The sequence below is a fragment of the Lasioglossum baleicum genome, chromosome 14 (genome assembly GCF_051020765.1).
Source record: "Lasioglossum baleicum chromosome 14, iyLasBale1, whole genome shotgun sequence".
Classification (NCBI taxonomy): domain Eukaryota; kingdom Metazoa; phylum Arthropoda; class Insecta; order Hymenoptera; family Halictidae; genus Lasioglossum; species Lasioglossum baleicum.
In genome coordinates this window covers 12,898,583-12,921,176 of record NC_134942.1, presented here as the reverse complement: position 1 = coordinate 12,921,176, position 22,594 = coordinate 12,898,583, and the positions used below count along the sequence as shown (strand labels likewise).

Below are 22,594 nucleotides of genomic sequence, written 5' to 3'. Positions count from 1 at the left end.
TTGAAGGGTAGTTTTTCTTAGATGACAAGTTTTGTTTATATTGGTCAGTAAGCTTATATTTGTTTTGTAGAAGTATATTCACTTTTGTAAATAGAGTGATATATTGTACAAGGCTTTGGATCTATCAAGAACATTGGAATCTATCGAAATTTTGATCAAATTTCCTTTCTTGGTTTTGTTTTCTATGTCAGATTAGAAAATCTTCTGATCATCTATCCAAATCATTCAAATCAATCTAATCATCTTTGTACATATTTCTTATATTCCTCTTCTTTGACTTTTTGATTTCTCTACAATAGCTTTATAGTTGTTTACTATTCGTACTTTGTGTATGAATATTATTTCAGTTTGTTCAACGAATTTTGTTGTTGTTTGACTGGTGTATTAATGTTACAGATATATATCTCTCAATTATTAACGTTTAAAAAGTTTCTGTAGGCACATCCTTCATTCCTTTTCTAGATTAGTGCCTAACTGGATAATTATATGTAGCGGATATTATTGAATGCAAATGCATTGAACCTCGTGAAATTATACTGTAGTTTTCTCTAAAAAATAACTTTCGTATAATTTCTCCTCAGACTCGACTGGACTAAGGGTAAGTGTCTTTCACCTTGCTTTTTACTTTTAGGTATATATAATTTTGTACATAAGTTATTCAAAGTTAGTTATATGCAAAAGCATGTGTTATTGTTGTACTAAAATTGTATATATGTACATATTTTAGGTCCTCGTCTTTCTGTCTTGTTTCTGGTTTCTTTCTGGTTATGTCTATTTCTATTGTAATATATTTTTTACAATTTTCTAACTGAAGTATACATAGAAATGTCCTTTGTACATAAACCAATTACTCGATAGCAATTGCCTGCTCAACTATTTTCATACATATTTTGTACATATATTTTATTCATGTAAAATTATTTTGTACATAGATCATTCACTCAGTAACAAATCATTATTAATCATTTTCATTCCATTCATTTTCCAGTCATCTGTAATATAAAAATCACGTACAATTTGTATATAGATCATTAACTCTTTATCAAATCAGCATTTGATCACTTTTAATTATTTTATTATGCATGTATAGTATACTTTTTTATCTTTGTATGTCATTAACGATCAGCTGATCTAAGCAACATATTCTCCCTACTTATCTAATGTAATTAATAGACAGCGGATTTTATGCATTAATGACAAAAATTAGTAGGTACAATTTAAAACAGCAAAAACATTAGGAGAATATAATTATCATAATTACAGTATTTTATTTTGTGTTCAACTCTTCCTATTTATGAAGTCTAAGAAAAGTTTACAATAAAATTCATAGATTTACAAATATTGTGTTACATACTAGGACTTTAAATAACACATAATACACACACAAAAAATTAATATGATATTCTTAAAATATGAAATACAAAATACAAGGAAGTGTCAAATAAAATGTAGGAAGAAAAGCCATCGGGTCCATCAAGATTAAGCTTTTTCTCGTCTGTAAAAATTCAGCCATTTTTTTAGTGATAAGAGAAAGTCTAATTCAATCAAGTTTTACAATACTTTTTACACAGACTGTTCCAAATCCGTAGCTCAATAATTATTATCCTTTTACTGCAGATTGGCCAATTTTCCCGAAAACGTGAACAAAATTCATAAAATTGTATGATTGGTTGTCTTCATTCGTACAGTCCGATTCTTTCGTTTTTTATTGGCTAGAAAACTACCCTTATAGAAAGTGTTTCACCCCAAAGAGTTTTATCTTCTACCATTGTCTCCCAACGTTTTACAAGTTCGTGAATTCCTTTTACGTAAAAGCTGTTTTACTTAGAACCAACCATTGTAACCATTTAATACTGTAATTTAACTTAATTTCAGAACATTTCTAAAAAATGTTAGAGTATTAAATTCCACACAGTTTAGATTCCACTTTTTAAAGTTCATGCAAAAAATTTTCAAGATGCATAAACATCCGCAGTCTACGAATAACATTAATTCGATTCCATGAACTAGTAGCATTTTTCCCAATTTCGTCCACCGGTTTCGGGCCGGCCGACCACCGCATGTCGGTCGAAGTGTCTGAAATTTTGTAACAACAGCTGTGAATGTAATTACAAAAGTTACAACCCGAATATGGCCGGCCGATCGACAAACTATGGAGGATCGCGGGACGTTGATCGCAAAACCGGCACGGCGAACGGAGTCGCCGGATCCGTTCCTCGTATTCCCTAAATGATTCGCTTAATTTACACTCATAAACGGTGAGTTTTATGGTCGGTTAATTCGTTTCCGTCGCTTAACTAATTGCCCGAACCGTGTTTGCCCGCCGCGCGGATCATCCCCCGTCTTTTTCCGGGCCCGTAATTAGCCCTTCTTCGTTATTAGCATTAGCAATTTATTAAGCGCGGTGCGGTCGCGAGAGTTCGCGCGCGCGCCACTCCGACGCGTACATCAGCTTTAAAGCGCGCCTCTGTTTCCTTTAAGCCAATTCGTTCGACTGAAATGTGCCTCCCGAGTAATCCATCTTAACGTAATTAGTCGGTTATACGTTGAGCAGTTAGCGGTGCCTCTTGAGCTATACGTCACTCGTTCGCAACTCATTGATGTCTCGCTTTATTCTCACTCTGGCGACCATCGCTTCTTCTCCATCTCGCTTCTTCCTCTTTTTTCTCCATTTGCTAATGTTTTTTTAAATTTAACAATAGAACTACCAGACCAATCAAAGTGACTGGTTTTACAATTTCATTTTAAAATTCCTACTTCATGTTACATTTTTTTCCTGCAATGATATGATTACTTTTACAGCGATAACTAAAGGAGTAATGTAATGAATTTTATTTTTGTTTAATGTATTCAGAATCAAAATAATTTTGTATCATGGCTACTTATACCAATACCGGTCATTTTGACTGGTACTTCTCTAAGTAGAAAAGTATTCAATAATTTGTTTACAGAACCTGAAATCGTTTATTAGATATTTAGATAGATTTATTGATGTTTTGCGCAACGTTTTATTTTGGCGCCACAACAAAAACATAAACATAGCTAGCTGTTTCACGCGGTCATCTTGTATACCATAGCCGTTGGAATAGGACCTATTCTTTTTTATATATTATAACAATATTTTACTAGCCCTAAAAATGGCAAAACGATTGAAAATCTCTGAATTGTTGCAAAATGTGAACAATATACCAGTGGAATGCTCCGATACCGAGGATGGGGAATTGAAATTGAACTTTACAGTGATAATAGTAATAAATAGGGTAAATGTTACGTTTAGGGGAGGCTAAATACTAATAATAGGATAAATAGTAATAATGAGATTATACAGACAAAGAAAATGTTCAGGAGTGAACGGAGAAAGTGAATTAAAAAATATTTTGAATTTACGTAAAAAAAGACGTGTTTGTTGTGTGCCTTCAAGTTTGAAGACGAAAATGAAAGCATACAAAATCTAGTTGGGAAAAATAAAAGGAGGGTGTAAAGCTGGAAGATTACCACTACATAATATTTTCAAAGACATATTCGGTCCCATATTCCTTTTGTAAGATAGTAATAAATCAATAAATATAAAAATATTCTATCATATTATTACATATTGTTTAAAGACTAGTCATCTTGACAGGTTTTGGTAGAACTAGCTTCGTCTTAACCTCGGTAGTTCTAGTGTTAATTACAGCGGATTCGAAAAGTATTTAAACATTGCATCTCCGATTCTCCAGATGGTGTGACAATTTTGTAAAAACAAATACAGTAAAGCCTTGATCTAAGAAAAACTCTTGGGTCTGCTCTTTCTTTTATCATTTGGTTCTACGATTTCTTTGTAACGTGGAAAAGGACATCGAAAACTTACTGCACACCGACAATTAAACAACTAAATACAGTGAAAATTACATCATATTTAGTGTCATCTCGATAAAAAAATGCCATTTATTCAAAACTCAATGAAACGACTAAAAAGGAATCAATTTCAAAGGCGTCGTTGCAAAAAGTCTTCAATGTTTTAATCTATGATGGTTTCAGTCACGAAAACATTTTTCAAAGTTCTTAAAATACTTCGTGGATCCCGTTGTAGTCTCAATAACCACCAAGACTCTTGGTGGAAGTTTGTTTTTGAGTGTCTTTGAAATTTGTAAATAGTCCAACGCCACGCTGAAGTTATTTAAGCTGGTTCCACTTTTCAAGTAGCGCGTTTCCTGGAAATTATACTTATTCCTTCGGTTTGCATGTTCTTTACCACGCGGTGGTTTGGGAACGCTTTTATACCTAAACTGTACCTTCCACAATTTTGCAAGTATAATTAATAATCATGCAATGGCTTGCTGTATGTCGTAAGTGTGCCAGAAATCACATAAGTCTTATGTGTTAAGAAAGTTACAAAATGCAACTTGTAGTATTTTTTCTACAATTCCGATCAATTGCAATTTTTTCACATTTTTCACAATTTTTCACATTCTGTAGTAAACTGATTGCTCCAGCTTCCCAAAAAAGTTCACATCCTATAGTACAATATTAAAAAAGTTATCGTCTTTTTTAGAGCGACCGAATATTAATTCGAGTAACTGTATATATTATTAATTGCAATAATTTGAGGAATTAAGATCAGAAATAATTGAACAGCATCATTTACATATGTGGTAGAATTCATGGTTCACTCTTTTACAACTATGAAGTTCGTATACGCAATAATTGGAGCAATTTATATAACAACTATTATTCAATTATTCAATCATCCAATTATTCTAAAATTCATATCATCGTTTGTTTATTTGATTTCGATGCGCTAGAATCTAGTTGCACGCAAATCATTTCCATTAATTTTATGTCATTTTCGATGTGATTTAATTCATGAAATAGTGAATACTGCACATGCATTTATACGAGTATGTGCAATCAAGTGATTAATAGACAAGACTGTATTAAGACTTCTTATTTTATTAAGACTCTACTAAGATTCTTTTTGGCAAACGATCATCGGAATAAAAGGGAAAATATCTTATTTACTAAAGTTCATTGCTTGAATAAAAAAATTCGGCTCTATTGCACCTTAAAATACCGAAATTACTTTTTTACAAATTTTACAAATTACCCATTTGACGACGGCTTAAAAATTGCTGTTCTTCATTTAAATCATGATAGTAATAGGCTACGTCGTCTGAACCATGTGAATTAAATCCTTTTTCGTCAGTAAATATGACTCTTCGCCACTTTGTCCTCATATTTACATGCTTTTCAGCAAATTGTAAGCGGAACGCTTTATGCTCCTTCTTTAACCAAGGTTTTTTCTGGAATTCTCTTCGCGTTAAGTGCTTGCGTTTTGTAAAACGCAACGTACATTCTTTCCGTTAGTGTTTACGCCAACACTTTCAGCAATTTGTCTCGCAATCATCCTTGAATTTGATGCTGTTCTCAATGTTGCACGTTTTTCACGGACAGCTAAACTTTGTGGACGCCCAGAACTCTTCTTTTTCCCGTAATTTTCATGATTTTTTAACAAGCTCATAATAACTTTTCGGCATCTATTTACAATTTTTGATATTTGTGTAATTCAATCTTGTTCTTCCTTTAACTTCAATATCGTATGTACTTCACATACACATAGTTTTTTCCATGACCCATTCTTAAGACTTTAGTATGTTGTTTCATTAAATAAGCACGAAAGAAGCTAGTACCTACTTTATCAATTACGTTTTGGAATGAACGTTTGCTCTTCAGTAACTTCTGTACAACTGGCAAATGTAAAACTGCTGTTTGTGATATGAAGTAAATATTTAAAGTAAATATTTGAAGTAAATATTTGAAGTAAATATGGTGGATGATACTACTCAGTACATTTGTACGTACAGGTATGTCAGAATATGTTGACATATTAAAATATTCATTTTCTTCAGTTTAATTGTATCAAATGAGGAAAAATAGTCTATCTTTTTGTCGCGGAGTGTACAACAAGCAACGTGCTCTTTTTCCACAAACAGCAGCGTAGAGATTTATCGAGCCTTAAATTTAGCGACACAAAGCTCGCGACTTCCAGCGATTTCCACATTTGAATTTTTCTCGTACTCCATGAATCTTGAACAACGACCTCCACGCTAACGGTTCCAATTCCTGGCTACACCGAAACGATCGGAGCAAAAATTACGTCCGCTCGTCCGCTCCAGATTGAGGACTATTTGAGCTGATCGGCGAATATTTTCCGGAAAAGTTCCGAGGGGATCTGTTCCGTCCTACGTGTTTTCCGCGTACCGCTAGCTGCAAGATCAACACACGGGATAACTCGCTTCCGTTACCCAGACCTACAAGCAGGAAGAATCCCTGTTTCCTATACAACCCCTCTCATAATCGCGGGCCAGAACCTTCCTCCAGGAAGTCACCGGTTACCCGGGGAACTCGCGGCGTTGAAGATACCTTGCGCGTGCGAAATTTCTCGTCGTTAACGTCCCGCTTCCATTCTTCTTCGGGGAGGGCGAAACTCGGGTCTACGCCCGAAGCATCGGCCCGCGCGAGTGTCCTCCACGGAATTTTGAACATCATTCTTGGGAACTTTAATGAGAATCCTTGAAGAAAAAAGAAGTTGGCCGACTCCAACGCCGCGGCGTCGCCCAAGAAAGATCTGTTAGGTAGCACTCGCTCCAAAACCAAGAGGGACCTAGTCTTTAAAGATAGTCACTTGGAAATCCGGAAACTTTAATTAACTCATCGAAATTCGGAAATCAATTTTTGAGGGGAATCCACTTAGTGGGAAATCGTTTAATTAAAGCATTATCTTCGAAGAAGGACTTTGATCTTGCTTGGGGACGTGGAAGGGCTAGAAATTAATTTGGGAAATGCATCTCGGACACAAACTCGGTTTCAATACCGATTTCACCTTTTACTTGAGGTCCTTGAAAAGTAAAAAAATATATTCGTAATGTTTCATTGAAAATATTACAAGTACAGTAGAACCTCGCTAGTTGCAACCTTGTTTATTGCACTAGATGAGGGAAAACAAAAGAAAATCGACATTACAAATCGTTATGATTGCTTTTCCATGCCCAACTCCGATCGTTTCATTTTCGATCTATTTCGTGCAACGAGCGAAATTCTACTGTAATCGCTTTTGTTTCTTATTTATAGACTGCGGATTTTATTTATTGATGACAAAAATGAATAAGTAAAATACAAACCTGTGAACACAAGAATTTAAGTGTATTATTAGGCTATTGTCGACGCACTAAAATTATTAAATAAAATATATTTTCATTGATCTTCTGTATCCTACAGTTTACTTGGAAATTTTTTACAAAGTTTAGTCCACTCATTTATAATTTGGTTGGTGATAAAATGAGTTTGAAAGGGGCTCGGTGGTGGATATTTAAATTTTGAATTGCATTTTTAATTCGAAGCCCCGGCGACGTAGACTGGCTGTCTTGTCCAAGGATAATCGGTTCTTTCCGCTATGCATCGTTCCTCGGAAAATTCCCGATACCGGAAACGACTCGAGAAGATATCGACGCGGCTCGATATCTGCGCGCAATCGTGCGGATAAACGCGCGACGTTTCCCTGCCCGAGTGTTTCAACTTTTACAGATCTCACCCCGTAATGCAGGGGTGTGTTAGGGGGGTTGGCCGCTTGTATGGATTTTTGCGTGCTCGCGGGTACGACGTACTCCGACGCTGATAAAATTTTATCGCTTTCGACGCTTCGGGTATTACAGTTTCCCTTTTAATGGAAGTCGGTTTACATTTTTTATTTCTGTTATCGCGGTTATCGATTTTACGACTGATTCCGTTGATTGACGAATTTTGCGTGAAATTAGTTTTATTTTCGTCTCGGCCCACTTGTGGCTCCCGGGTCCTTTCGCTTTTGCGGTTTCGGCGTTAATAATTATTTCGTAATTGCTTAACCACGTTTATAATGGCGGTTCGGTTTTAATTGTTAATAGCCAATTGCATTGATTCGTTGTCACTTTTATTGAAATGGCGTATTCGTAGATTTCTCGGACTTTTAGAAAAATTATGTATATATTATTCGTGGTTAGGTTTCTATTTCTCCATCATGTAGCTTTTTATTTTTTAATAGCTTTTTAATTATTTAGGTGCAATGTATATATTCGTGGATTTCGTTGATTCATAGAAAAATTATGTATATAGTTGTAATTTTCTATTTCTCTATAGATTATTGTGTATATATTCGTAGATCTCAGTAATTTGTAGTTCAATAATTATGTACATATCTGTAGTTTTCTTTTTTATAATAGTTTATTGTGTATATATTAGTAGATCTCAGTAATTTTCAGGAAAATTATGTACAACAATAGTTTAATTTGTATATATTAGTAGATCTCAGTAATTTGTAGTTCGATAATTATGTACATATTTGAAGTTTTTTAGTTCATAATAAATTGGTGTGTACATATTAGTAGATTTCAGTGATTTTTAGAAAATTGTGTACATATTTGAAGTGTTCTTTTTTATAATAAATAATTGTGTATATATTAGCAGAATTCAGTGTGTGACTTTTAAAAAACTGATGTACATATTTGTAGTTTTTATCTCATAATAGATTGTTGTATATATTAATAGATTTCTGTGATTTTTAGAAAAATGATGTACATATCTGTAGTGTTCTGTAAGTGTACATATTTGTAGCTCGCTTTTCTTAATAATTTGTTTAAACCCACTATATTAATTATGATATATTTAATAATTGATACGTTTTTAATTTTTGGGACAGTTACGTGCCTATATTTGTAGTCGGCTATTTCTCAATACAACAATTTAAAATCAATGTTTCATTCTATTTCAGATTCCAGAAGTTCCAGGAGCCACCTTGATAAACCTAACTCTAAAAAGTCGTAATTTCTAAATTATAAAAACCACGATTATTTTAAAATCGATTGTAAGTTAAATTTTATTAATTCTTCAAATACAAAGATTCCATTTATATACATTGAATCCTCTATTCTGTTACATTTAAGACACTGTTCAAAAAATCACACAAGATATTTGCTATTATTTTCTACTCGTTTCAAATTTCAAATTTCATTAACTCTCGCCCTTTATTAATTAATTTCCGGTCAGATCTGAATACGTGCGAGCCACTGTAAACTTTCGGTCGCCGAAATCTCGTTAGCACATTTTCTACAGAAACATCGATTACCGTAACCGATCAGTTACTCCCCGGGGACAGGTTCGTTCCACAAGTAGCAATAATCTCTGTGAAATTCGCGAGAGCTGAAATTCTAAAGAATCTACGCAAACAAAAAACAAACATTCCCAGAGAGAAGAGAGAATCGTGTACAAGTCCCACAGCGCCGAAAATCAGTATCTCGATTACCAGCGACTCGAATCTCGGCGTCGAAATTCGTCCCGCAGCGAGACACCTCAATAATCCGTGTGGCCAAGGTGTTTCAGGGTTTCCAGGTCCGGAGTCCGGCCTTGCTTGTGTTACTTTACGTGTCTAGGTAGCCCGAACAAGAAGCAGAACGAGGGAACAGGTACTGGGTAAGGCCGCTTTGGGAAAGAACGTGAGCGTGAAGGAGAGGATCCGGCGATCGCCGAGGAGAGCTTCTGATCCAGCAGGGAATTGGACGCGGGCCAGAGAGACGGGAACGGGACGCTTGTAAGTGTACATGCGGCCGTGATTGCGCGAGGAGAATGTAATTAGTGACGGGACGTTGCCGGCAGTCCCTCCCCGCAGCTGGCCTGGACGATATCCGGGACAAACTCGGCGGGAATCTATGGACCCCGGGGCGGAGCTGTTTGCGGAACGTTTCCGCGCGATTATGCGCGCCTGGCCCGCGAATAAGCTGTTCCTCGCTTGAAGGTAAAAGACTGGAGGTTGTAAAACCGGAAAGAATGCCGCAGACCGGTAGACTCTACCGTGTTCCGTCTCTCTCTCTTTTTTTTTTCCACTCGCCACACTTTATCCGACTAGCCTTTTTCATTTAACGGGGTCTTCTGGTCCAGAACCTTGCAAAAATCAATTTTTTTAACCCTCAGTTGTCGTTATGGATCTGTGTGCTGTACAGTTTTATTTTGAAAAAAGATTCTAGCTAATGAAAAATCAATTTCCGATCATTTTTCATTACTTTACAGTTGGTTTGTGTTCCTATTGGGTTGTGTAATAAATTCCCGCGTTTTTTGTATTTTATTTTTTTCCCGCAATTTTGTGTTTTGTTAGGTAAAGTATATATATCCATTCGCAAGTCTTTTCCTTGCTCTACAAACCTATCTGCTTCAATTTTTCGAATTGAATTAGCGATGGTAAAGTGATCCTATGGACATCGGTTAAATTGCATTATTTTTTTCAGCCTTTCGTATTTGTTTTCATGACTTTTTTCTGGTAAATACGTAAACCCTATAGTGTAAAGTTTGATTAATGCATAAACTCAAATTTTTTGAAATTGTGACATGTGATGCGTTTCCTTGCAACCACAGATGTATATATTATCTAATAAACTTAAATATAAATATCTAATAAACTTAAAAATAGTACCTAACAAAACGCAAAATTACGAGGAAAAAATAAAATACAAAAACGCGGGAATTTATCACACAACCCAATACATCCCTGTACGTATTGAAGTTATATGCCATTAACTTGTAAACATTTTTTAAATAATATTTATACATGCGCAAAAGTCGATTCATTTTTCTCTTTTTGATAAACGATGGTTTCAAGCCTGCATTGCATTACCGGGATTTTGTGGAGGAAGATATGTACTTTCAAAAGTTGAATGCACTTTTTGTTATTCCAAGACGGACATACTTGAGTGGTGAGATGACAAGAAGGTCCCCGGGCCAGTGTTGCCAGATTAAGATTTGTATCCCCACTCTACGGTCACGTGACGCGTTTCGTCTCTGTCGTTCATGTGTCTCGTAACTGGCAAAGTTTTTCTTGTCATCTCGCAACAATGGACAGATTGTATAATTACAACGAACATTAAGATCAATATAAATAATACAAACTTACTAAATTCTATACATTTTCTCCCGACAGCGACAGGTCCTGTGAACATTGAAGATCCAGTGGACGATTCTGCAAAATTAGGACATTTTCGGAAGGACAATTTTAACGTGTGAGTAGTTTAATAATTTATTAAAATCCGTCTTCAAAAAGTTCTCAATGGTTGCGTATAAGCGGTGAAAGATTATAGCAAGGTTCTTTGTGTCTATCCGAAAAAATGGCTCGGGGGTTTTTTGGGACCCAGTCGAGTCGCCTAATAGTTTCGTTTAGCGTTCTTGCCTCGACAATGGGCCCACCCTAAACAAAGTATTAGGATCTTTAAAGTTCGCAGGTAACTAGTCCCAAGGGGACTGGCTGCACGTGCTTGTGGATTCTTTGTGTCGGTATGCGCAAGGTGTCTAAGACGGCGCAAGGTGTCGAAAAACCTAGGATTCCCTTGTTTAGGTCGCTAAGTGACGAGGGTTGCATATGATTGCATTTACATTTTGTCAATGCCCACCTGGCTATGCACTTGTCTATCCGTAACCTGATACACAGTACATTAATCCTATTTTCATTTTGATATTTTATATTCTTCTTCTACAATGAAGTGACAGGTAACCTTTAGCAAAATAAAGTACGTCTATCTGCAAGATACAGCAGCTACATGGACATTAATTTCTTTTAATAATTTTAATGGGTTGGAATATTATGAGTTGGAACAACAATACTTTTGAATGCCCAAAACATTTTCACTTTTTGATATTTGATCATTTTTGTTGTAAACGCATAAAATCCACACTCTGCTTATTGTATATTTTAATGTAGAATTGTTTCATTTTCACTCTGTTGAAGTTCTTCATCGGACATGTATAAAACTGTACTTGTTTCGAAATTTTTGACACCTGATCAATTTTAATTTGTATAAAATACCATTGCAAACAACAATGCTATTAAAGAAAGAACGACCTGTTAAACATTACATTTCTCTCGGAACACATGAATCCAACTGCAAAGTTCAGTCGGTGAAAAATATCGGAGCCCCGAATCTCATTGATGCTAGACCCTAGGACCCAGACCAGAGGGTAGCGATCGAAGTATCGGAACGTCTTCGAAGTTCCCAGGATTCGGTAGGACCAGTCGAAGTAACCCCAAAAATGTTTGTCGCCGCGGATCAAAGCCTTCCTGATTGGTGGGCTCGGTGGCGGAGAGTTGATTGGTATCATTGTAGGGGGGAATTTTATGCAGCGGGTCCGTGCACCGCGACTCGAACTTGAATACCGAATCAGCCGGGCAAAGTGGAGAGAGAGAAAGAAAGAAAGAAAGAAAGAAAGAGAAAGAGAGATCGAAGAGGAGGGGAAGAGGGTTACCGGTTTCGTGGGCTACGTAGCCCCGGTAACAGTAGAACGCTACCCCACCCTTCTAGCATTTTAATAATCTCCGGACCCCCTTCGGAGCAGCCCGGACAAGGATGCAGCGCAGCTGGACCCCTTTTTGCCTCGTGCCCGGTGTTAAGGGGGTACCGCCCTCCCACTGTGTTCATCTCCGGACTTGTTCTCTTCCCCCGCAACCTTCTGCGGACAGATCGGGCCGGCTTTCATAGGCGACAATCACGCCGTAACCCGAAACGAATGCGTTTGCCGGGCCGGGCCAAGCCGGACCGGGACAGGCGGTGTTGAGCGTGAAGGGACGCGGTTGTCGCGAGATGCGGGTCCGGAGAGTTCCTACGTATTCGCCCGTGGTCCCCGCATTTTGCCATTTCGAGCATGCCTTTGTGCCCAGGTATTCTCGTTTCTCCTTCCGACGTCGCCTTCTTTTCCTCGCTTTCTTTCCCTCTCGCGTTCTTTCTTCACACGGATTATTCCCGTCCTTCTCCGTTCCCCGCTTCAGCCCGATACTCGCCTCTCTGTCCCACATCGTTTCTCCTTCCTTCTCCGTCTTTCTCTCTCGCTCCTCGAACGCAAAGTCACCCTCAAAGTCTGTCGTTGCCAGTGACGGGGAAGGAGAGGCGGATCGAGATTAAGGCAACTTCGGAGACTCGGCGACTGCGCCCGCGGCTTTGTGTGCGGAATACTTTGTTGGAATAGCTGAGAGCGCCTTGCCCCCGATCGGAAGCGCCGCGACGAAAGCGGCCGGGCTTCCGCGCGTTTTGCACTGACCGAACCGAGACCTGGTCATTGAACGGATGTTCTTTATCTTCTGGTGCCGTCTTCGGCCGGGAGATTAGCGATCGCAAGTTTGCTCTTGGCTTCGTTCGCTCCGAGAGGGATCGCACTGGTAGGGTAGCAACGATGACCGAATTAGAGGTCCAAAGATAACGATCTTCTTTCAAAGAGGGAGCAGCTATTTGTGACCCGTGGAACATATCAGACAAAGAGCCTCCGGCGGAATATGCTTTCAAACAAGTCGTCTATTTCTCTATTCCGATGCTCTCTTCTAATGAATGTCTTTTTATTTTCAACTCGTATCAGACATGAGCGATATCAGACTTATTACTCTAGCGGACGTTCGTTACTTGTAGCGTGACACAAGACGAAATGTCCATCCAGCGGTCACTCAGGTCCGAATATCTAACATCAAATAATGGTTAACAACTTCTAGATTTGTTAGATTTAAAATTCTGCGAGTACGGGCTGATGTTCTAACTGGAAGAGACGAAAGCAACCCTTTTGCGAAAGCAGACCGAGTTTCGAAAGAAAAAAGAGGCGTGTTGAAAGTTGAGACTAAGCAGCGACGCCCGGCTACAATCGCCAGGATCAATCTTGATCTGCGCTTAGTTGAACCAGCGCAGTGTAGCTCCGGGAAAGGCTCCGTCGCCACAAATCACCCGAACGATAAGTCTGTTTACGATAGTTGCTTGCAGTGATTTGTACTTTGAAGGGCCACCCAATTAGTAGTGACAGAGATAGTACGTAAATCAGCTTAAACAAGGGAGCACGGCGCCACCGCAGGTCTCTATCAACTAGGAACGAACGGACCTTAATAACAGCGATCCCTTTAATCATGCACTTCTCGTGAATATTTCCGAACGTTTTAGTAGCCCGAAACGAAGTCCACGCCCGTGTGCGCCGGGCCAAATGGCGCATCCTAATTAGAAATCGGATTGAAATAAAATCAAACTTCGTTCGATCGAGGGACAGTTTTCGAGCGTCGCTAAATTCGAAACGAGAACAGGAGAGCGAGGGGTGGGGGCAGGTAGGGAGGCAGGAGGAGGATGGTTCTCGCGTGTATCGAGAAATTTACAGCTGCCGCCAATACGGGACGAATCGGGCTGGAACGGGTACTCGCTCCTTTCCCGGCGTTTTGGTTTCCAGAAAATCTCTGGAACCGATTCGCGCCATTATCGTGAAATCCAATTTCTCTGGAAGCAATTTCCACCTCGGCTGCCGGCTTCCCGAAACTCATCCCGACTGCTGGAGCGACGAAAAAATTCGTGAACAAGGCGGCCGGTCGTCGTCGTGCCGGTGTTCCATCCGCGCCCGTTACATCCCCGCGGTCACATCAGTCCCTCTCTCTTCCTCTCTGCCTTTCGTTCCCTCTGGGTTCCCTCGGCGTCCCACTCGTCGTCGGTTCTCTCTCCTCTCAGTCCCCTTTTTCCACTCTTTTTCTTTCTCCCTCGTACTTTCGGGCCTCCGTTGAGTTCGTCGGTGTCTGAAAAGTTCCGGTAGGCAGGCGGACCTACGATATGCTACCGCTTCGGTGTGGGCGCGCGAGCGAGCAAGCGAGCAAGCGAACGAGCGAGCGAGCGAGGAAGCACGCGCCTGTACCCGTGCCCGTGCCCGCGCTCGTTGAACAGGGACCGCCGACAGAATCGAAGAAGGACAGCGGGGGAAACGAAGAGGACGGCGCGAGAACGGCGCAACGAGGAGTGACGGAGGGTCGGACAGAGAGCGAGAGACGAGAGCGAAACGACGAGGATGCAACGACAAAGAGAAGCCGACGCTCAGAGAAAGAGACCGAGGGAGCGGTGGTACACACGGTCTGGCGGCGGAAAAGAGAGGTCGGTGGTCCGTGGTCGCGACAGAGACGGAAGGCGAGAATCCGAGAGAAGGAGAAGAAACGTGGAGAAAAAGAGAGGCGGGATCGTGCGCGCTTGCGGAAGGGAGCATCGGCTGAAGCGTGAGGCGAGGAGAGGAGAGGGTATCGTTGAGTTGCGGAACGGGGTAGGGGGGAGGGGGTGGCGGCATGGTAGCGGCGGCATGGAACGGAGCGAGAGAGAACCGCGCCGAAAGACGAGTCGTTCGAGGGTGACGAGGACGGAGCGTGGCGGCCCGACGAAGACGGCAAAGTCAGACTAACGCGGTCGCCCGAGCGAGACCGAATCGAGCCGAGGGCAGACAGTGCCGTTGGCGTAGTAACGTGCCATGGCTCGTACACGACGAGGCTGCCTTGCTCGCTCGCCTGCCTGTCTGCCTGCCTGCCTGCCTGCCTGTATGCCCGCCCGCCCGCCTTTCTGCCTGACTCACTGTCCGTGTGAGCGTGGCTCTGTGTGCGACCGCTCTCTGCGTGGCGCGTCCGCCGAGGCTCTGTGTGAGGGGCGACACGGCTGTGTGAGTCCGTACGTGGATGGGGGTCCCGGCCCGGCTCTCGGCCCGTCCCGTCCCGTAGAGTATCGCACCGCTCGCCACCCGCTATCCACAGCAGTTTCAGCCAGCCGCCCGCCTGCCAGTGTCCCACCGCACGCCGAACCGTTTGCACTCAGAAGCGATCAGGGAGCCCTTCTCTCCCTCGACTTCCCCCTTCGAGAGAGAGACGCGCGCGCGCTCTTCCACCCCGGCGAGTCGCGCATCGCGTACCCGCTGCTATACACCGCCTCTATATCCGTTTCTCCCTTGCTCCTTTGCTCCCTCGCCTTCGCTACGCACGCTATTTCTCTTTATTCCTCTCGACGGGACGGTCGTGTCCTCTTTGTCCCGCTTTCCACTCCGTCCGTCCGATCATCTTGATTTTTCTTTTTCTTCTCTAGTATCTCTCCCTTCGTTCGTCCTTCATCGTTATCCTCCTCCTCTTGTTCGTCATCTTTCGCCCGTCCTATCCTTGCTGGTTCTCTTTTCCGTCGTCAGTCATACTCGGAACGCACGAGCACCGGCTATCGTTCTCTTCATCCTTGTCCCCCTTACTATATCCCTCTCTCTATTCGTCGGCCGCCGTTCGGCGTGTTTAACCTCCCGCCGTTCCACCACTCTGCCCCTCCACTGCTGACACTCGGGCTTCTGTCTCCGTCCCGAGCACGAGCGGCCCATTCGCACCGTCTCGTTCGTTCGGCTCCTTTCGTTCCGTGGCGGCCGCGCCGTGCCGTCCCTCTTTCTCGCTCCTGAGAGTAGCGCCGGTGTGTACTCCCGCTGTCACCTGATCGCGGGACGCTTTTCGCGGGTGAGATACCGCTCGGCCACCGAGTCAACCGAGTCTGCCACCGCCGCCACCGTCGCTCGGTTTTCCGCCGCCGCCGCCGCCGCCGCCGCCAACCCGGCCTCTCTTCCTTCGGCATCTGCTCCTACTCTCCTCCTTCTTCCTCTTTCTTCGTTCGTAGCGCGCGCGCTCTCCTTTTCCTTTCCGTCTCCGCGTGCGGACACGTCGTGCTGCTCTCTTCCTATACTCGGCTCGTTGCCGCCGCGCGACGTCGAACGTGCGCGCGGCCTAGCTTGGTGGTTTCCGACAGACGAACGAAAAGAACCAAACCAGGAAAAAGAAAAGGGAAAAACAGAGAACCTGCTGAGAGAAAGGAAGACCCGACGACGACGACGACGGAGCAACCGAAGAAAGAGAACTGTCCGACCGAAACACAGACCGATAGAGAGAAAGAGATACACGGATAGAGCGGGAAAGACAGAGAGGGAGAGAGTGAGAGAGAGAGAGAAGTGCGCGCTACCGACATCGTCCAACCGCGACTCGCTTGCCCGATCTCTCGCCTCTTCTTCCTCCTTTCACGGATCTTCGCCGGTGCACGTCTGAAGCCGACTGGAGAGGGAGGTGACACTTTCGGAACGTGGACATGCGGCACGCACGGATCGTCACGCTGGATACGTGAGGATTCAGAATTCTCCTGGCTACCGTGATCTCTCCTACAGGTCGGTGATAGTATTTGTGTGTCTCCGCGAAAATCAGTGATTCATTCTGTTTTCTCTTGGTGTTGTTGTTGTTATTGTTGTTCGGTTTTTTCGTTCCTTTTTTTTTTTAAATTCTCATGAGCTCGATTTTCTTCGGTGACCGGTCTCAAGATTCTCGGCGACGACGGATGCATACAGTGAGTGGTTCCTCTTCTTTTTTTTTTCATCGTGACTGCCGTCCCGCCGATAACTGCACAGTGATTTCAAAAGACGGCGGTAATTGTACCGTGCGTTACTACACCGAGGCTGCGCTTTTTTTCCTGCGTTTCACGGGCCCGTCACAGCCTGCGGAATATCGTGTCAGGTCCTCTCCGGCCCCGTGAACGTCCCAGGTGAACGTCAACGATGTTTCGCTCCTTCACCCCTCTCCTCCGCCCGTCTGGTTTTAGAGTTCTCGTTACGCTCGTTAGCGGCATTCGCCGGAATCTCGTTTGTTCGCTTTCCTTCGAATTTTCACGCGACGAGGACAGGTAGACTGGTCGGGCCGAGTCGCGCCGCTCCGCGCCGAGAGCCGCGCGCTCAGGTATACACCAGATCGTCTGCGAAGTACCCGCGGAGAGTCGACTCAGCTAGTCGTGTTGTCGATCGGGTTCGGTGACGACTCGGAAAAATATCGCTCTCGGTATTTCCACCGATAAAAAAAAGTGTCACGCAGGGGGGCCCGCCGCTGGGAAAGTGTTCAATTGACGCGTCGCTGACAGCACGCTGTCGCGAGTGTTACGCTTTCACGAGCCGACCCGTGGCTGTCAACGCGCGAGAGCCGATTTTGGACGGAGCCCCGCCAGCCGGAGAGTTATCGCGTGGAAATCGTGGAATTCTCTTTGTGGTATACAGTGACAGCAGTGACGACGTTCCGATCCGAGCGCCGACGTTTCGATCGATCGTCGGTTTTCGGCGCCCGTGATCGACGGCCGCAAACTTCCCGAGAGCTCTCTCCCTATCCGGTAAAATAGTTTTCTTTTGAAATTAACAAACGTTATCTTGGAAATCGTGTTCTTTCGCCGCAGCGGTATTCCGTTCGAACGGTTTCTCTGCCGTGGAATCGAGTTAGAAAGCTTTGTTTCCGGCGGAGATATTGAAAAATGCACGAATCTCGCGCGGATTCGCCGTCCTCTTGACGAATTGTTCCTCGCGTGATTCTCCCGACGGTTAGGGAAAAGGGAGAAAAATAAATGGAAAAAGTTGGGAATCGCAGGCGAGGGAAACGCTCTGGGAGTTGTAGCGGTGTCGGAGGAGATAGCGGCATCCGTTTCGGTGCCCGTTGCGGGGCGGTCGCCACACCCGCCCGTTTGGGAATTCAACTTACTGCCACTCGGGACACCGGAGTCTTCGACGTTTTCTCCTCGGTCTAACGGGTATCAGGAAAGGCGGCTGTTTGCGCCGGATTAGACCCGACTGCCACAGAAATTGCCGCTTTTCTGGTCCCGGTGCCGTTAGAGATCCCACAATTTCTCGCGGAATTAACCATTCCCATCGCCACGAAAAAACCGCCGTGTCTCAGGGCTTCTATGCGGTGGGAAAATCCTGGTGGACCCACCGATTCTATGTCAAATCATCAACAATTCAGATCAACAGTTTTAGCACATTATTTTTGAATAGTTTCCATTTCGTCGATCTTTATTGGCGACAATTCGAATATTGCATTAATCATTAACCTTTGTGTGAATAGTTAAAATGTTTACACTAGAACCGGAAATTCAATGAACTGATACATGTTAATTTCTGGTAATGTCAAGGTTGAATCTATTCAAGTTTCCTAGGATTACATGAATAAAGAAGTGTATCAAAAAATCTGGCATGACAACATTTCGCAGTTACAGTGATCCTAAGAGGTAAGTCGGAAAGTCATTTTGACTCCTGTGGTAGTTCTACTGTTAAGTTTGAGATTCTACTATTTAAAATTTTATTAAATATTCCTTATCAAAAATTGAAATCAATGTAAAAGATGACGAGAATGTAGACGATCGTTTAAAAATGTCGAGTATCGTGAGTCCATATAGTACAAAGAAAGGTTAAGATTCAACAGAACTCAACAAATGGAAAACAATAAATTTCCAATTTCTCTGTATTCGATCTAGCGAAGATATCGGATCAAAAATTTCGAATGGACATCGTTTAATTTTTCTATTTCTAATCGTTGTCCGGCAGGGGGTTTAATTTCGCTGCGGAGAAATCGAAAAAACGGATCGGTTGAGGGGGAAATATCGAATTGGATCGTAAAGCGCGTCGTCGAGTTGTCGAGTCGAGGTCCCGAAAGTTTCGTGACGCATAGGTACCGCCCGGTTATCTCCTCTCTTTCTCTCTCTCTATCTTTCTCTCTCCTTCTCTCGAATATCCGCACCTAGCCGGCTGGAACTCGACAAAAATTCCCGACGCTCTCCGGGCCGAAGTTTTCCAGCGCACCTCTCCACCAAACAAAGATCTCGCTCCCTTTGATCAATAGTCTAGGTAAACACGTTACTCGTGGCAGAATGCGTCCCGACGCGGGTCGAAAACTGCCAAAAGTACAACGTGCGCCAACTGCTTCGCCCGGGATGATTGGCTCTTTTCAGCCGCAACTTTCCGCCCGGGCTTATTCATATTTAATTTCGGAAAAGTTCCCCGAATGACAAATGGCGTATTAAGCGCGGGCTATGTTTTGCCGTATGGCTGGCAACTTATTGAACGCGACTGGGATCTATCAAGTACAGGATGACCTCGCACGTTGCACGAGACGGGGCCGATGATGCGTGCAAGAGTCGAGGTAGCATTCAAGCAGGTTTTCAGGGATTGTATCCTATGACATTAGGCATCTCCTTGCCGCCTGCTAACATTCATCACGTTCAACGTACAAAAATTCCTTATCGAAATCATGCTACTTTTAGCGAAACTCATTAGCGAAGAGAATAGAATTTTTCTGTGTAATTTTTGGTTCCGCGGATTTACCTACAAAAATTTTAATCCGCGTACAGTTCCTAGTCGCTTGTTCGTGCTAGAGGGATGAGTGGTTGAACGCGTCAGGAAAGAATGCATTAATAATCTTGCTACTGGGAATTTAGTTTAAAACGTTTACGAAAGTGCAGCGGTCCCACGCGTCCGACATAATTATTGCGGGGGTTGAACGTTTGGGATCTGAATATTTTCAGCGACATCGTGGATTGCTCTCTCGCGGTTCTTTGAAACGCAATACAAACCGTTTTGGAACCTTCATCTTTGAGTAATTTCTTATCGATTTTTCCCGTCGGGTCTTGTACGATGACTGCTTTCGGTCATTTCATGTCAACCATTTTATATATTTTTGGGTCTGATCCTTTGGGATCGGTGTGGGTCCTCTTATTAGACCTGACTAGTTTAGCTGCTATGAAATCGTACACTTTGGGTCTGATTCTTTGTGATCAATGTTGGTCCTCTATTAGACCTGACTAGTTTTAGCTGCTATGAAATTATGTATTTTGAGTCTGATTCTTTGTGATCAATGTTCGCCCTTTATTAGATCCGACTAGTTTTGCTGCTATGAAATCGTACACTTTGGGTCTGATTCTTTGTGATCAATGTTGGTCCTCTATTAGACCTGACTGGTTTAACTGGATGCTATAAAATCATGCGTTGGTTCTCTTAGCCTGATCAGTTCCAACTAGCTGCTACGAAATCCCAAATTTTCGGGCCCACTTCTTCGCAATTAGCGTAGCAAAATCTGAATTTATAGAAAGGATCCCGAGTCAGATTCTCTGAGATCAACGTTGGTCCACTTATTATCCTGACTAGTTGAAACTTCCAACTATTCAGCTGCTATGAACTGCCAAATTTTCGGGGCTACTTCTTAGCAAAATCAGCGTTGTTCTTAGGTCTGAGCAGTTTAATCCATCCGAAATCTGTATTTAGAAAGGATCCTGGGTCTATCCCGTGCCGAAACGGCCCGAAGTCACGTAACCCGGGAGTCGTCGCCGGCGAAGGTACCTAAAATTTTATTCCCGCAGAAGTTCCTGAACCCGTTCCGTGTCTCGGTTCTCCGAATGACTCTGCATCGATCTTCCATCCGCGGCATGGAAGTACAAAGGGCCGCGAGAAATTTGGGTTACCGACACGATGGTTCCTCTGGCGAGTAGAGCCGAGAGATCAGTCGTCGAATTCGCTATCGCGGAGTATCAACGGAGAGAAGTCTCCCGTGGACTTTAGAAATCCTCGATGAGCATTCGCGAGCGAAGGTTAAAAAAAGAGAAAAGAAAAACGTGCTCGCGTCCCCGGAGACACGGTCTGAAAGGAGTCTGGTCGCCGGGCGGCGGGTGGCGGGCGGCGGGCGAGAGTGAGGCAGAGAGGCGAGCGGGTAAAGAGGGTCGGCGCGGTGCGCGCGTGCAAGCGGTTCTCTCGGCGTGGCTCTCGGCTTGGCGTGGAGCGGCGCGACGAATCGAGTAGAAAAGTGGGCGCCGATAGCCGGCTCGATTGCGAAACCGATCGAGGAAAAGGAGGGTCGCGTCCTGTGCGGGAAACGGCCGGCCAAAAGCGGCGTGTAACTCGCGTGCGTGTGGCTCGTGCACGTATAGGCGGCGGATGGCCGCGGGCCACGGTAGGTGTACGTGGTAATACAGTGGCCATGCGAGCTTGATTACACATTGCGATCACGAGTGTTCCACGAGCGGGCGGACATAAGGCCTTTTGTCACACCATGGCCTGCGGGCAGGAAGCACGTAGCGTGACACCGGGCCGCTCGGTGTGCAAGCGGCACCCACATTATACCGCGCCGGTAATATGTGTACGACGGGCCTGGAGAGAAGGCCGGGAGCGACAGAGAGAGAGAGAGAGCGAGGGAGAGGGAGGGAGAGAGAAACTCTCCGGGGCAACCGGAGAGAGACAGACAGACAGAGAGAGAGAGAGAGAGGGTTGCCGGAGCTCCGGCAGGGTAGAGGGACGAACCATAATACTTGGTGGTCCCATGCCGGTACGTGACTTGTGTGCGGCTTCGGAGCCGGGACACGGCGCACCGTCTCGTCGTACGGAGGACCCCGTTTCTGCCACCTAAAGGAGCGCGCGCGGTCGCTATTGCGCCCGGGTTATTGTATCCGGTATCGGCCGCCACGAGTTTCGACCGTGGTAATCGATTGTGCATTGAGGCCGGCGTGTGCGAGTCGCGGTCGCTGGAGAAAATTGCCGGGGAGTTTTTACCGGGGAGGAAATGGAACGGGTCGACGTGGAAAATCGGGGCGCGACGCGTTCTTGGAAAATTGATGGCTGGAGGAACTACCGACGCCAATTCTTCCCGCTTTTTAATTAAGATTTCTCGCATAAATTATTTGCCGCACGCCTCTTCCGCAAAACTATTCGAACGGAATTCGCGTGCGATGCGCGAGGAATCGGAAATCAATACCAGAAATATTCACTTTGATAACTTTCTGCGTTATTCTCTTCTCCACCTTTTCTAAAAATATCCACTTGTCTGACGAACGGAGTAGCCTAATTTGGACTACACCTAGGTCAATCCTTTGCGGTCCTGTGGCTAGCTATGCAATTACATAGCATGTAAAGCTGTGTCCACAGTCGCGTTATTTTCTGTTGACTCTTGTTATCTGCTTGGTTTTCTTGTATTTGG

The 22,594-nt window shown here is 43.7% G+C and overlaps 1 protein-coding gene across 7 annotated transcripts in view; it reads left to right on the top strand.

The window, feature by feature from the left end:
* Window positions 1-921: 921 nt before the first annotated feature.
* The window catches only part of LOC143215607 (uncharacterized), an 86,021-nt gene continuing 64,348 nt past the window's right edge, over window positions 922-22,594 (top strand). Inside the window, exons 1-3 of one of the 7 annotated variants that reach the window (XM_076437879.1) lie at window positions 922-9,598; window positions 9,664-9,802; window positions 10,979-11,057. The gene's annotated coding sequence lies outside the window, so the exon portion shown is untranslated. The other 6 variants (XM_076437878.1, XM_076437876.1, XM_076437880.1 and 3 more) reach the window with 6 other exon arrangements.